Source organism: Neovison vison, chromosome 6 (genome assembly GCF_020171115.1).
Source record: "Neovison vison isolate M4711 chromosome 6, ASM_NN_V1, whole genome shotgun sequence".
NCBI classification, from domain to species: Eukaryota; Metazoa; Chordata; class Mammalia; order Carnivora; family Mustelidae; genus Neogale; species Neogale vison.
The window spans coordinates 174,968,708-174,984,937 of NC_058096.1; the positions used below are offsets into that span (position 1 = coordinate 174,968,708).

General features: G+C 37.6%; 1 protein-coding gene across 5 annotated transcripts in view; it reads right to left on the reverse strand.

The window, feature by feature from the left end:
- The window catches only part of GRM7 (glutamate metabotropic receptor 7), a 902,298-nt gene that overhangs the window by 243,097 nt on the left and 642,971 nt on the right, over positions 1-16,230 (reverse strand). The gene's annotated exons all lie outside the window — the stretch shown is intronic.

Here is a 16,230-nt window from a genome sequence, read left to right on the forward strand (position 1 = left end):
TCTGAAATTCAGTGACTAACTTTGACATATGCTCTTTCCTTAGAGACATAAGAGATATCTTAGGGGTGAGATTATCTCCCTGTAATTATACATAAAAGGCATATTTATATTTTTATCTATGTATCTACATAAGATATAGAAGAATCAGGTGTTTGATATATCTGACTCATATGGACATTTATATAAGATTAACTGTATGCAGATACATAGATATACCAAACAACTGACTTTTCTATCTCTTCTTTAAAATGACAGAAGAAAAAATTAAATGAGATGGATTATGTGGTCATGCTTTGTAAACTGAAAGCACTATGATGTAATCTCCAAGAAAATGTGACTCTGTGACAAAAAAGATAAATCCAGTGAAGCACAAAATTTGTATGTTGTTTGGGCAGTGGCTACATGGAGAGAAATCTAGGATCAAAACCAATTGTTAGGGGCACCTGGGTGGCTCAGTGGGGTTAAAGCCTCTGCCTTTGGCTCGGGTCATCATCTCAAGGTCCTGGGATCGAGCCCCGCATCAGGTTTTCTGTTCAGCAGGGAGTCTGCTTCCTCCTCTCTCTCTGCTTGACTCTCTGCCTACTTGTGATCTCTGTCTGTCAAATAAATAAATAAACTCTTTTTAAAAAAATGGTAATAAAGAGGGATTCATGAGCCATAAACAGATCCCAACAGGTAGGATTATGCTCCATGAGAGACATATATGTGGTTGCCAACACTCTATGAGAAACTCTGCCATATATTCTATTTATAAACTCATGTCATGGTGTGGCAATGATTTGCTGTATCTTGGACACCTCTGAGGCCCTGCAGGGTTTATCTGCTGAGGTGACATAAATTCCACACATGACTGAAAACAGCTCATACCACACTATCGAACTTATGGAAACGTTCCAGGAACAGTACAGAAAACTTCATACACTTTCACAAATTTTAACATTTTGCTATATTCTTTTTTTTTTTTTTGTCTGTTCTTTTTTATTTTTCCAATTTATTTATTTTCAGAAAAACAGTATTCATTATATTTTCACCACACCCAGTGCTCCATGCAAGCCATGCCCTCTATAATACCCACCACCTCGTACCCCAACCTCCCACCCCCCCGCCACTTCAAACCCCTCAGACTGTTTTTCAGAGTCCATAGTCTCTCATGGTTCACCTCCCCTTCCAATTTACCCAAATTCCCTACTCCTCTCTAACGCCCCTTGTCCTCCATGCTATTGGTTATGCTCCACAAATAAGTGAAACCATATGATAATTGACTCTCTCTGCTTGACTTATTTCACTCAGCATAATCTCTTCCAGTCCCGTCCATGTTGCTACAAAAGCTGGGTATTCATCCTTTCTGATGGAGGCATAATACTCCATAGTGTATATGGACCACATCTTCCTTATCCATTCATCCATTGAAGGGCATCTTGGTTCTTTCCATAGTTTGGCGACTGTGGCCATTGCTGCTATAAACATTGGGTTACAGATGGCCCTTCTTTTCACGACATCTGTATCTTTGGGGTAAATACCCAGGAGTGCAATTGCAGGGTCGTAGGGAAGCTCTATTTTTAATTTCTTGAGGAATCTCCACACTGTTCTCCAAAGAGGCTGCACCAACTTGCATTCCCACCAACAGTGTAAGAGGGTTCCCCTTTCTCCACATCCTCTCCAACACATGTTGTTTCCTGTTTTGTTAATTTTGGCCATTCTAACTGGTGTAAGGTGATATCTCAATGTGGTTTTAATTTGAATCTCCCTGAGGGCTAATGATGATGAGCATTTTTTCATGTGTCTGATAGCCATTTGTATGTCTTGATTGGAGAAGTGTCTGTTTGCTATATTCTTTATCTTATTCTCTCTCTCCCTTCCTCAACATGTGTATGTGTGCACATGCATGCAAGTGTGCTTGTGTGTGTCTATCCCTTTATACCTTAATGTCTTTTTCCTGAGCATGAGGACATTATCTTACATAACCACAGTTAAGTTACCAAATCTGGAAATTCAACACGAATGTCTTTCATGGCTTTGTCATTTTTGAAGAATATGGTCCCATTCTTTTTTTCCCTTTTTAATAGATGTCTTTCATTTTCAGTGTTTCTGATGTCTCCTCATAATAAAATTTTGGTTTGGTATTTCTAACCATAATATTATACAGATAGTAATATCTCCTTTCTCAACATAATGTATCCAGAGATTCATGGTGTCCACCTGCATTTATTGATGGTATTAATGATCACTCAGTCAAGATACTGGGTTTCTCCTCTGAATACTGTTCTTTCTCTTGCCACGTTCTGTGGGGAAACACTTTCATAGTATTAACTTCTGAGTCCGTGAATAAGGGTTAGATCCCTAGCTGCCTATATCTGCCCCCAAAACTTCCACATTCCCCTACTAATAAGACGACTGTCATAACAAATATTTGGGCATTGCTCGATATAAGAAAGGGTAGCAAAAAATACATTTTATGTTTCCTCTCCAGATGGGCTGACATAAACCCGTTTTTCCTTGCTTTTTCCTTCTAACTGTAACTATCAACTCTGGAAATAGCTTAAGAGACAACAAAAGGAGACCTCTGAAAGTGGGCAGAAGAAGGTGATTTGCAACCCCCTATGCAATTGAAGGCAGCCCAGACCCATGGTTGTCCTATACATGATCTAGCAATCAAAATCCAAGCGGATTATTTCTCCCAAGAAACTAGGAGTATCTCTGACACCACTGACAAGGGAGATCTACTGGGAGTCCCACCAGAAACAAGCCATCAGGGGGAACACTCTTTCTTTGCTGGGCCTGAGATTCTCCTTTCACCTATAGAGATACTGAGGTGGGCAGAGCAGGTCAAACCAACAAGGAGGACTCACATCTATCAAGGATTTGTAACCAGGAAGCATATTTGCCCTTATGGACCTGAAACTATTTTCCTCCATCCAGACACACAGAGGTAGATAAGGGAGGGACCCCACTACAGCAAGCATCCTGATCTGAGAAGCCTCTTTCTTCCTACAGACTCATGACTTTCTTCCTTCCTCCCCTGTACAGAAAAATCAAGAGGAGATGGGAGCGGTAGAAGCATCTCACCACAGCTCTCTTCCACCAAGACACCCACAGCCTGTCCTCTGGAAACCTATGCTTCTCCCTCAGGCAGCACCATCAGTGACCAATGGGAGTTGAAGTAACACCTGATAAGCCAAGCAGACCAAAACATCACTGCAAAGACAACAAAAATTAAGCCGTTATTGGAACCACAATTCACAGAAATAGGCCAAGACCCACATGCTAAATAAACTTTAATGCAGTGACTGCCTGCCTGTCAAAATTAAAGCTCAACTAAGCCAGAGTCGAGTAATACAATAAATAATATATGCAGGATACAAGTCGAAATTATTCATCATGCCAAGAACCAAGACAATCATAACTCAAATGAGAAAAGACATCCAAATGATGCTAACACAGAGTCAATCAGATGCTGGAATTATCTGACAAAGATTTTAAAGCTGTCATTATAAAAATGATTCAGTGATTACTTATAGATTCTTCTGAAACAAATGAAATTAAAAAAATTAAAGCCTTATCAAGGAAAATAGTAAGTTATTAAAAAACAAAAAGGAAATGATAGGGCTTAAATTTATAATGACAAAAAATACTCACTGGATGAGCTCAGGAAAAGAGCGGAGATGATAGAGGATACAATCAGTAACTTTGAGCATGTATTTATACAATGCACACTATTTGTACAAAAGACAACAGACTGGAAAACAATGACGAGAGCCTCAGTCACCTGTGGGATAATAACAGTCACCTGTGGGATAATATTTCTGTTTTTAGAGCCCCAGATGAAGAGAGAAAGAGAGTGAGGTTAAAGAGCATCAAAATAAATCATGGCTGAAAGCTTCCCAGTTTGGATGAAAGACACAAACCCACAGATTCTAGAAGTTGGACTGACCCCAAATAGGATAATCTAAAAGAAACACATGCCAAGACACATCATACTTAAACTTCTGAAAACTAAAGACAAAGAAAAAAAAAAATCCCCAATGGAATATTATCTGTAGAAGAATACCAATTTGAATGACAGGAGATTTCTTGTGGAAATGATGAAGGCCAGAAGGGTATACTTTGCAAATGATAAAAGAAAAGAACTGTTGGGGTGCCTGGGTGGCTCAGTGGGTTAAAGCCTCTGCCTTCAGCTCAGGTCATGGTCCCAGGGTCCTGGGATCAAGCCCCGCATGGGGCTTTCTGCTTGGCGGGGAACCTGCTTCCTCCTCTCTCTCTGCCTGCCTCTCTGCCTACTTGTGATCTCTGTCTGTCAAATAAATAAGTAAAATCTTTAAAAAGAAAGAGAGAAAGAAAGAAAGAAAAGAACTGTTGGGCACCTGGGTAGCTCAGTGGGTTAAAGCCTCTCCCTTCAGCTCAGCTCATGATCCCAAGGTCCTGGGAATTGAGCCCTGCATCAAGCTCCCTGCTCAGCTGACTCAAATGAACACGGATTGACTCAGTGTTAGCATCATACTGGGGTTGTGGAATCAAGCCTTACATTAGGCTCCCTTGCCCTCTACCACCCCCCCACCCCATGTTCACTCACTCATGCTCTCTCTCTGTCATAAATGAATGAATGAATGAATAAATAAATAAACAAGAAAACAGGGATTTGCAGGATTAAAAAAATGAACAAAATATATGCTGCTTAAAAGAAACTCATTTCAAATTTAGCTACATAGATAGGGTGAAGACAAAAAAATAATAAAAGGACAGAAAGATGTGTACCATGCAAATATTAATCCTTTTAAAAAAGCAGGAATGGCTACTTATTATCTTATAAAGTAGACTTCAGAGTAGAAACAATTACCAGAGATAAAGAAAAATGTTATTATAATGATAAAAGGATCAATTTATCTGGAAGACATAATGATCTAATATGTATAATCACCAAAAAACAGAGCCTCTAGCTAAATGAAACAACTGATGCAACTGAAACTTATAGACAGACCCACAATTATAGCTAGGAGCTTCAACACTCCCTTCTCAGTGACTATTTAAACAACCAGACAGAAAATCAGCAAGAATATTGAGATATGAACAACATATTAAACCAGCAGGATCTAATTGACATAAATAGAACACTTGACCCAACAAAAGAAAAATGTACATTTTCTTTCAAGTGCCCCTAAACATTCACCAGTATAGACCATATAATGGGCTATATAAAACAATTGCAACACATTTAAAAGGATTAAAACCACTCAGAGTGTTCTAGAATACCAACAGAATCAAATTAGGAATCAATAACAAAGAGAAAGAGGAAAATCTCCTAATAAGTACAAGTTAAACAAGATACTTCTAAATAATTCATGAGCTAGAAAGGAAATCTCAAAGGAAATTGTAGATTATCATTGGAGTGAATGGACATAGGCATTTCATATCAAAATGTATGGAACACAACTAAAACACTCCCAAGAAGTAAACTGCTTACTGATGCTTACTTTAGATATGAGGAAACTTCTCAAATAAGTTACCAAAATTTTTACTTCAAGAAACTGGAAAAAGAACAAAATAAACCCAAAGCAAGCAGAAAGAAGGAAATAATAAAAGGAGAAACCCCTGAATCTGAAAATAGGGAATGATAAGAGGAAACAATTCAATGAAAAAAATATATCAAATAATCAATAAAATTTATAAACTTCTAGGAAAACTGTTGAAAATTAAGAGAAGACATAAGCCACCAACATGGAATAAAATAAGATATTACTAGAAATCCTACAGTCATTAAAATGGTGAATATGACCAACAACTTTATATTCCTAAATTTAGGTACTTAAAAGAAATAAATCAATTCCTTAAAACTAGAAAAACAATTCCCAAACTCAATTAAGATGAAATAGACAGAAGCTCCTATCACTCTAATTTTGTTTATGTTTCAAAAGTCTCATTAAAAACCTTTTTAAAAATCTCAGTACCCAAGGGCACCTGAGTGGCCCTGTCATTTAAGCATTCCATCATTGGTTTAGTCTCAGGTCATGATTTAATGGTAGTGAGTTTGAGCTCCCAACTCTGGTGTCCCTCACCTCAGGTCAGCTAGGTATCTGCCTAAAGATTCTCTCCTTCTGCCCCTTTCTGCACCCGCACAAACTCATATTTGTGCTCTTTCTCTAAAATAAATTAATCTTTTAAAATGAATGATGAAATAGACAATCAAAATAGGACTGTAATAATCAAGCAAATCTAATCTATAATTTAAAATCTTGGGGCACCTGGGTGGCTCAATGGGTTGAAGCCTCTGCCTTCAGCTCAGGTCATGAAACCAGGGTGCTGGGATGGAGCCCTGTGTAGGGCTCTCTGCTCAGCAGGGAGTCAGCTTCCCTTCCTCTCTCTCTGCCTGCCTCTCTGCCTACTTGTGATCTCTGTCTGTCAAATAAATAAACAAAATCCTTAAAAAAAAATAAATAAAATCTCCTGAAAAAGTAATCTCTAGGCCCGGAGGAATTCACTGAGCAATTCTATCAAACACACAAACAAGAACTAACACCAATTTCATCCAATATCTTCTAGAAACCAGGAGAGAAGGAAATACTTCCCAACTCATCATAGGAAGCCAAAATTGCTTTGATACCAAAACCTGGAAAAAACAGCACAGGGGGAAAACAACAACAACAATAATAGACAAAAAACAGACCACTATCTCTCATTAATTCAGATGCAAATACTCAATAAATTATTAGAAATAAAATTTAATGGTATATAGAAATAATTATGTAGCATAATTAACTGGGATTTATTCTAGGTATGCAAGGCTGGTTCAACATTAGAAAATAAATCAGTGCAATCCACCATATCAACAAGGTGAAGAAGAAAGATGATATGATCTATGTCCTTGTTCCCCAAACAAAGTCTCTGTCTAAGTCTCTGTCTTAGTGCCTGAGTCTGGCCAGGTGAACCAGGGCTACTCAAGAGGCTCTCTGGAAAAGGGGCACATTCCTTCCAACACTAGAGTTTTTATGAAAGTTTTCTTGTCTTTTAGGCATTTCTTGAACATCTACCAGGTACTGTACTTTTTACCTGGTATTCCTATACTTTATATTATTTAATCCGTATTGTCTTCACTTTTCAAATAAGGAAGCAGATTCCGAAAGGCAAAAACGATTTGCCTAGGGTCATACAACTATTTTAGAGAGGAGCTGATGTCTAAATCCAACACCCATGTTCATTATACCCTCCACGGGTGACTAAACGGAGGCTATCACAAAATGTGGTCATTTTAAAAACTGGAAGGAAATGTAGGGTTTAGAGGTCTAACTTCCTCACCTCATTAATGAGAGGTGGAGGGACAGTCTCAGAGCTTACTTCCTGGGAGCCCAGGGCAATACCATAAACATAAACACCACACACCATAAACAAAAATTTTATGCAAATACCAAATGAAAGATTAGGCTCAAATTCCAAATGAAAGATTAGAAAGATCTGACCTACAGATTGCACATTCTATCTCAATAATTTTTTTAATATTTTATTGCACACACAACTATAAAAGTAAAAGAAACCAAAACATGTAAAATAATTCACCTAGAGTTCTAACACACTGACAAATCCCTAACAAAGTACCTTTTTAAAATCATTTTTGCATATTTCTCTCCAGTCCTTGTTTACCTGCCAATGTTATCTTTTTTTTTTTTGGCATTCTAATAAAACTTTATTATTATTTTTTTATTTTTAATTTTTTATAAACATATATTTTTATCCCCAGGGGTACAGGTCTATGAATCGCCAGGTTTAAACACTTCACAGTGCTCACCAAAGCACATACACTCCCCAATGTCCATAACCTCACCCCCTTTCTCCCAACCCCCCTCCCCCCAGCAACCCTCAGTTTGTTTTGTGAGATTAAGAGTCACTTATGGTTTGTCTCCCTCCCAGTCTCATCTTGTTTCATTTATTCTTCTCCTACCCACTTAAGCCCCCATGTAGCATCACCACTTCCTCATATCAGGGAGATCATATGATAGTTGTCTTTCTCTGCTTGACTTATTTCGGTAAGCATGATATGCTCTAGTTCCATCCATGTTGTCGCAAATGGCAAGATTTCATTTCTTTTGATGGCTGCATAGTATTCCATTGTGTATATATACCACTTCTTCTTTATCCATTCATCTGTTGATGGACATCTAGGTTCTTTCCATAGTTTGGCTATTGTGGACATTGCTGCTATAAACATTCGGGTGCATGTGCCCCTTTGGATCACTACGTTTGTATCTTTAGAGTAAATACCCAGTAGTGCAATTGCTGGGTCATAGGGCAGTTCTATTTTCAACATTTTGAGGAACCCCCATGCCGTTTTCCAGAGTGGTTGCACCAGCTTGCATTCCCACCAACAGTGTAGGAGGGTCCCCTTTCTCCGCATCCTCACCAGCATTTGTCATTTCCTGACTTGTTGATTTTAGCCATTCTGACTGGTGTGAGGTGATATCTCATTGTGGTTTTGATTTGTATTTCCCTGATGCCGAGTGATATGGAGCATTTTTTCATGTGTGTGTTGGCCATCTGGATGTCTTCTTTGCAGAAATGTCTGTTCATGTCCTCTGCCCATTTCTTGATTGGATTATTTGTTCTTTGGGTGTTGAGTTTGCTAAGTTCTTTATAGATTTTGGACACTAGTCCTTTATTTGATATGTCCTTTGCAAATATCTTCTCCCATTCTGTCAGTTGTCTTTTGATTTTGTTAACTGTTTCCCTTGCTGTGCAAAAGCTTTTGATCTTGATGAAATCCCAATAGTTTATTTTTACCCTTGTTTCCCTTGCCTTTGGCGATGTTCCTAGGAAGATGTTGCTGCGGCTGAGGTCGAAGAGGTTGCTGCCTGTGTTCTCCTCAAGGACTTTGATGGATTCGTTTCTCACATTGAGGTCCTTCATCCATTTTGAATCTATTTCTGTGTGTGGTGTAAGGAAATGGTCCAATTTCATTTTTCTGCATGTGGCTGTCCAATTTTCCCAACACCATTTATTGAAGAGGCTGTCTTTTTTCCATTGGCCATTTTTTCCTGCTTTGTCAAAGATTAGTTGACCATAGAGTTGAGGGTCTATTTCTGAGCTCTCTATTCTGTTCCATTGATCTATGTGTCTGTTTTTGTGCCAGTACCATGCTGTCTTGATGATGACATCTTTGTAATAGTGCTTGAAGTCCGGAATTGTGATGCCACCAACTTTGGCTTTCTTTTTCAATATTCCTTTGGCTATTCGAGGTCTTTTCTGGTTCCATATAAATTTTAGGATTATTTGTTCCATTTCTTTGAAAAAGATGGATGGTACTTTGATAGGAATTGCATTAAATGTGTAGATTGCTTTAGGTAGCATAGACATTTTCACATTTGGATTTTGTTCTTCCAATCCAGGAGCATGGAACATTTTTCCATTTCTTTGTGTCTTCCTCAATTTCTTTCATGAGTACTTTTAGTTTTCTGAGTATATATTCTTAGCCTCTTTGGTTAGGTTTATTCCTAGGTATCTTATGGTTTGGGGTGCAATTGTAAATGGGATTGACTCCTTAATTTCTCTTTCTTCCGTCTTGTTGTTGGTGTAGAGAAATGCAACTGATTTCTGTGCATTGATTTTATATCCTGACACTTTACTGAATTCCTGTACAAGTTCTAGCAGTTTTGGAGTGAGGTCTTTTGTTTTTTGCACATAGAGTATCATATCATCTGCGAAGAGTGATAATTTGACTTCTTCTTTGCCGATTTGGATGCCTTGAATTTCCTTTTGTTGTCTGATTGCTGAGGTTAGGACTTCTAGTACTATGTTGAATAGCAGTGGTGATAATGGACATCCCTGCCGTGTTCCTGACCTTAGCGGAAAAGCTTTCAGTTTTTCTCCATTGAGAATGATATTTGCGGTGGGTTTTTCATAAATGGCTTTGATAATATTGAGGTATGTGCCCTCTATCCCTACACTTTGAAGAGTTTTGATCAGGAAGGGATGCTGTACTTTGTCAAATGCTTTTTCAGCATCTATTGAGAGTATCATATGGTTCTTGTTCTTTCTTTTATTGATGTGTTGTATCACATTGACTGATTTGCGGATGTTGAACCAATCTTGCAGCCCTGGAATAAATCCCACTTGGTCGTGGTGAATAATCTTTTTAATGTACTGTTGAATCCTATTGGCTAGTATTTTGGTGAGAATTTTCGCATCTGTGTTCATCAAGGATATTGGTCTATAGCTCTCTTTTTTGATGGGATCCTTGTCTGGTTTTGGGATCAAGGTGATGCTGGCCTCATAAAATGAGTTTGGAAGTTTTCCTTCCATTTCTATTTTTTGGAACAGTTTCTGGAAAATAAGAATTAATTCTTCTTTAAATGTTTGGTAGAATTTCCCCAGGAAGCCGTCTGGCCCTGGGCTTTTCTTTGTTTGGACATTTTTAATGACTGTTTCAATCTCCTTACTGGTTATGGGTCTGTTCAGGCTTACTATTTCTTCCTGGTTCAGTTGTGGTAGTTTATATGTTTCTAGGAATGCATCCATTTCTTCCAGATTGTCAAATTTGTTGACGTAGAGTTGCTCATAGTATGTTCTTATAATAGTTTGTATTTCTTTGGTGTTAGTTGTGATCTCTCCTCTTTCATTCATGATTTTATTTATTTGAGTCCTTTCTCTTTTCTTTTTGATAAGTCTGTCCAGGGGTTTATCAATTTTATTAATTCTTTCAAAGAACCAGCTCCTAGTTTCATTGATTTGCTCTATTGTTTTTTTTTTAAGATTTTATTTATTTATTTGACAGAGAGAGATCACAAGTAGGTAGAGAGGCAGGCAGAGAGAGAGGAAGGGAAGCAGGCTCCCTGCTGAGCAGAGAGCCCGATGCGGGACTTGATCGCAGGACCCTGAGATCATGACCTGAGCCGAAGGCAGTGGCTTAACCCACTGAGCCACCCAGTCGCCCTGCTCTATTGTTTTTTTGGTTTCTATTTCATTGATTTCTGCTCTGATCTTTATGATTTCTCTTCTCCTGCTGGGCTTAGGGTATTTTTCTTGTTCTTTCTCCAGCTCCTTTAGGTGTAGGGTTAGGTTGTGTACCTGAGACCTTTCTTGTTTCTTGAGAAAGGCTTGTACCGCTATATATTTTCCTCTCAGGACTGCTTTTGTTGTGTCCCACAGATTTTGAACCGTTGTATTTTCATTATCATTTGTTTCCATGATTTTTTCAATTCTTCTTTAATTTCCCGGTTGACCCATTCATTCTTTAGAAGGATGCTGTTTAGTCTCCATGTATTTGGGTTCTTTCCAAACTTCCTCTTTTGGTTGAGTTCTAGCTTCAGAGCATTGTGGTCTGAAAATACGCAGGGAATGATCCCAATCTTTTGATACCGGTTGAGTCCTGATTTAGGACCGAGGATGTGATCTATTCTGGAGAATGTTCCATGTGCACTAGAGAAGAATGTGTATTCTGTTGCTTTGGGATGAAATGTTCTAAATATATCTGTGATGTCCATCTGGTCCAGTGTGTCGTTTAAGGCCTTTATTTCCTTGTTGATCTTTTGCTTGGATGATCTGTCCATTTCAGTGAGGGGAGTGTTAAAGTCCCCTACTATTATTGCATTATTGTTGATGTGTTTCTTTGATTTTGTTATTAATTGGTTTATATAGTTGGCTGCTCTCCTGTTGGGGGCATAGATATTTAAAATTGTTAGTTCTTCTTGTTGGACAGACCCTTTGAGTATGATATAGTGTCCTTCCTCATCTCTTATTATAGTCTTTGGCTTACAATCTAATTGATCTGGTATAAGGATTGCCACTAGCTTTCTTCTGATGTCCATTAGCATGGTAAATTCTTTTCCACCCCCTCACTTTAAATCTGGAGGTGTCTTCGGGCTTAAAATGAGTTTCTTGGAGGCAACATATAGATGGGTTTTGTTTTTTTATCCATTCTGATACCCCGTGTCTTTTGATTGGGGCATTTAGTCCATTAACATTCAGGGTAACTATTGAGAGATATGAATTTAGTGCCATTGTATTGCCTGTAAAGTGACTGTTACTGTATATTGTCTTTGTTCCTTACTGATCTACCACTTGTAGGCTCTCTCTTTGCTTAGAAGACCCCTTTCAATATTTCCTGTAGAGTTGGTTTGGTGTTTGCAAATTCTTTCAGTTTTTGTTTGTCCTGGAAGCTTTTAATCTCTCCTTCTATTTTCAATGATAACCTAGCTGGATATAGTATTCTTGGCTGCATGTTTTTCTCATTTAGTGCTCTGAAAATATCATGCCAGCTCTTTCTGGCCTGCCAGGTCTCTGTGGATAAGTCAGCTGCCAATCTAATATTTTTACCATTGTATGTTACAGACTTCTTTTCCCGGGCTGCTTTCAGGATTTTCTCTTTGTCACTAAGACTTGTAAATTTTACTATTAGGTGACGGGGTGTGCTGCCAATGTTATCTTTATAAAATTTCTCACTCAGTCCTTTGATACTTTTAATTAGGCACCTCATATCAGTTAAGAAATTTGCTGGACTATGGGGATGTAATGAAAAGCAAAAATAGTTTCTGTATCCTCATGATGCTTAGAAAATGAGGAGTCCATTTTTATTATTTTATCATAGTAATGTTCTTACATGTCCACATAATTTTATTTGGAGCTATGAAAACACATTCCATTTAGACAGAATATAACTTACTTATATTAAATGTAGAACTTGTTTCTCAAATTTTTACTGTTTTAGATAATAATACAGGTTTTTTGTCTTCTTTTCACTTTACATTATTTCTTCTCCCTAGGCTTCATAAAGTGGGGCTGTGGGGTTGTAAGAGTATGCATACCTATGTGGTGTTCAAATGTATTTCCAAGTTTGTTTCTGAAACTGCTGTCCATAGTTTATACAGCTGTCAGGAAGATACATTGGATTTTACCATGTATGTATTGAGATATTTTTAAAAACATTTATTTATTTATTTCTTTGAGAGAGTGCGTGTGTGAACATGATGGGGAGGGGCAGAAGGAAAGAAATTTTTAAGCAGACTCTGGCTTTAGCATGGAACCTGGCATGAGGCTCGATCTCACAACTCTGAGATCATGACCTAAGCCAAAACCAATGGTCAGACATTTAACCCATTGAGCCACTCAGGTGCCCCTAGGTACTGAAATTTTTAAAATAATTTTTAATGAGACTTTTGAAACATACACAAAATTAGAGAGAGAGTCTAAGGGACCTCCATGTATCAGACAATCTTTTTAATAATTACATACAATTTTTACCATTTTTTGAAGTATTTTTTTTATTAGAGTGGGGTTGAGAAAGAATTTTTTTTTAAGACTTTATTTTTTTATTTGAGAGAGAGAGTGAGCAAGAGAGAGCAAGAGTGAGAGTGAGAGAGAGAGAGAGGGAGATCACAGGCTGGGGGAGAAGTAGAGGGAGAGAGAGAGAAGTAGGCTCCCTGCCCCACGTGGGGCTTGCTCCCAGGACTCTGGGATCATGCCCTGAGCTGAAGGCAGACGCTTAACCAACTGAGCCACCCTGTGCCTAGAGTTATTTTTTTTTTCACCCAACGCCCACTAAATAAATATGCTACAAGTGATATTTCAAGTTATAGTTCCAGAGTAAGATGAATCCAAACATTTCCTCAACCAGTCAGCTTCTATTTAGTGAATATCATGTAGAGAAAAATTTGAATTGCATGCTACATCTGAATGTACTGAAAATGTAGCTTTGCATATTTATATCAAAAGAAGGATCTAGGGAATGAAAATCTGTTTTTTAAAAGATTTATTTGAGAGAGAGAGAGAGAGATAGGGAATGAGTGGGGGAGGGGCAGAGGGAGAGAGAGAATCTCAGGCAGACTCCCTATTGAGTACAGCACCTGGCATGAGGCTCCATTTTCTCATCTTGCGATTATGACCTAAGCTGAAATTAAGAGTTGGCCATTCAGCCAACTGAGCCTCCCAGGTGACCAGAGGAAAAATTTTTTGACTTGAGTTCATCCAGCACTTACTCTACTTCCAAGTTTCAAGTTTAAGTGCAAGGTGACTATGTGACCACAAGGTAAAAATACTGGGAAAGAAAACAGTTCAGAATAAAAGAAAAATAATGAATATGATAAATTTTCATTATATTTTTCATTAAACTTTATGTATAATGTCTACATATTGATTTCAGATGGCTGTTTATATAAATTTGTTTTTATTGTTCATTTAGTATCTTTTTCTGTTATAATCATTTATGGATCTTTGGTTGGGATGATTACAGCATATTTTTCATATTATAGGGTATATATTAATATCTGTGTGTATACATGTATGTAATTTTTATTATTTTATTATAGGGAATAATACATATTATTATATATCTTACTACTAATAATTACGTATACATACACACACAATCAGAGGAGTCTGGTGCTACAGTGCATTCTTCCTAAAGAAACTGGCTATCTGACTTTGGCTCAGGTCATGATCTCAGGATCCTGGGATCCAGCTCTGCATTGGGCTCTCTGCTCACCAGGGGGCCTGCTTCTCCCTCCCCCTCTGCCTGCCTCTCTGCCTACTTGTGATCTCTCTCTCTCTGTCAAATAAATAAATAAAATCTTAAAAAAAAAACCCGCAAAACTGGATAAATCACACAAGTAGGGGGAATGGCAGGCCGAGGGAGAAGCAGGCTCCCCGCTGAGCAGGGAGCCTGATAGAGGGCTTGATCCCAGGACTCTGCAATCATGCCCTAAGTTGAAGGCTGATGCTTAATCAACTGAGTTACTCAGGCACACCCAAATATAATTTTCTGAGCTACATTTGCAAAAGAGAAATAGCACATACATTTAAAAAAAGGTTGTTGTATTTACTAAATTATATAAAGTAAATTCCACTATATACAAATTCAACAGATGGTGGTTGTGGTAAAGGAGGAAGAAAAGGAAGAGGAGGAAGGGTACGGCATTTATGAGTCTACAACCAAAATCTTAACAAATAAAAGAATAAAAATACTTTTCTTTAGGTATGTTCATGTGTGTGTGTGTGTGTGTGTATGTGTGTTGTCATATGAAATGTGTTTCTTACATAAGCCACAGTCAAGTTTAAAAAAAAATCTGGGGAGACACTTTAATGAGTTAGCAATTATAACTAGTTGCTGAAGTTATAATTGGTATTGGTGACCTTGTCACTCTGTCTCCATACATGTGAAGAGTATGCTTTAATATGTACTCTAACTCTGTCTACTATGCCATACCTTCTGCTAAAAGAGCAAAGAAAGACCTTCTTGTATTACCAGTTTCCAGAACATGGAACAAAAGCAAACAGTGGACAGAAGAATCTAAAATAAGACAGCCAACTTTTAATTTTGCCAAGGACATAAGAAAAACAACAATATAATCTTCCTACATCTTATCATGATCACTACCACCACCATCATTACCCTTTACAAACCAAGTATATTTGAATACTTACAAATAAAACAGAAAAAAACCCAGAATAAAGTTAATCACATAAATGTAAAATCATGAAAAATCTTATAGTATCTGACTTGTTTCCTTAGAGCAAAGGGAAACATATTCCTAGATCAGAGTCCGTTCAAGAGGCAGTATTCAAGATCCACATTTTTCCTAATCCTTGGACTCTTAAACTTTAAAGCTATATCCTCAATTTTTGTGAGATCTGGTATTTATTTCTGGGGAATATAATCACATATAACATACCTGTTTCAATATGTATGCACTTACTTGCGCATTCACTTATGTCTTAGCATGTTAACAGTGCCTCAAGTTCCAGCTTCCACTATTATCTACTCATGGATTGCTGGATAAAACCCAATATTTAAGTTCTTCCAGTTTTTACTTTCATTCTACATGTAGGCAGAGTTTGTAAACATGGATTAATAATTTGTGCAGTAACCTTCCTATACAAGGGCACCAACAAAATTTTCTTGTTGTTGTGACAAACGACAAAGAACAGGAAATGCCTACTTAAAGATATATTTTTATCATCTTTGAAAAAGCAAAAATTAAGACAACAAAGAGGCATTCTGGGAAAACAAAAACTGCTATCACACATGTTAAACAATCAGCAACTCCTGAACTTCCTTTAATACTTTGATACTTTGGGATGAGTTAGTGTTTATCTTAGAGTTCTAATTTTAAAATCTCTTGTGTTTACACTTCTTGAAATTTTTTTCAACCACTCAAACATGAAAAGGTAAGTACAAACCAAAAGATACATAACACTATTATGAACAGATCTATCCCCCGGAAACTGGAGGAATGATAATTTTAGAACTGAGGTGAT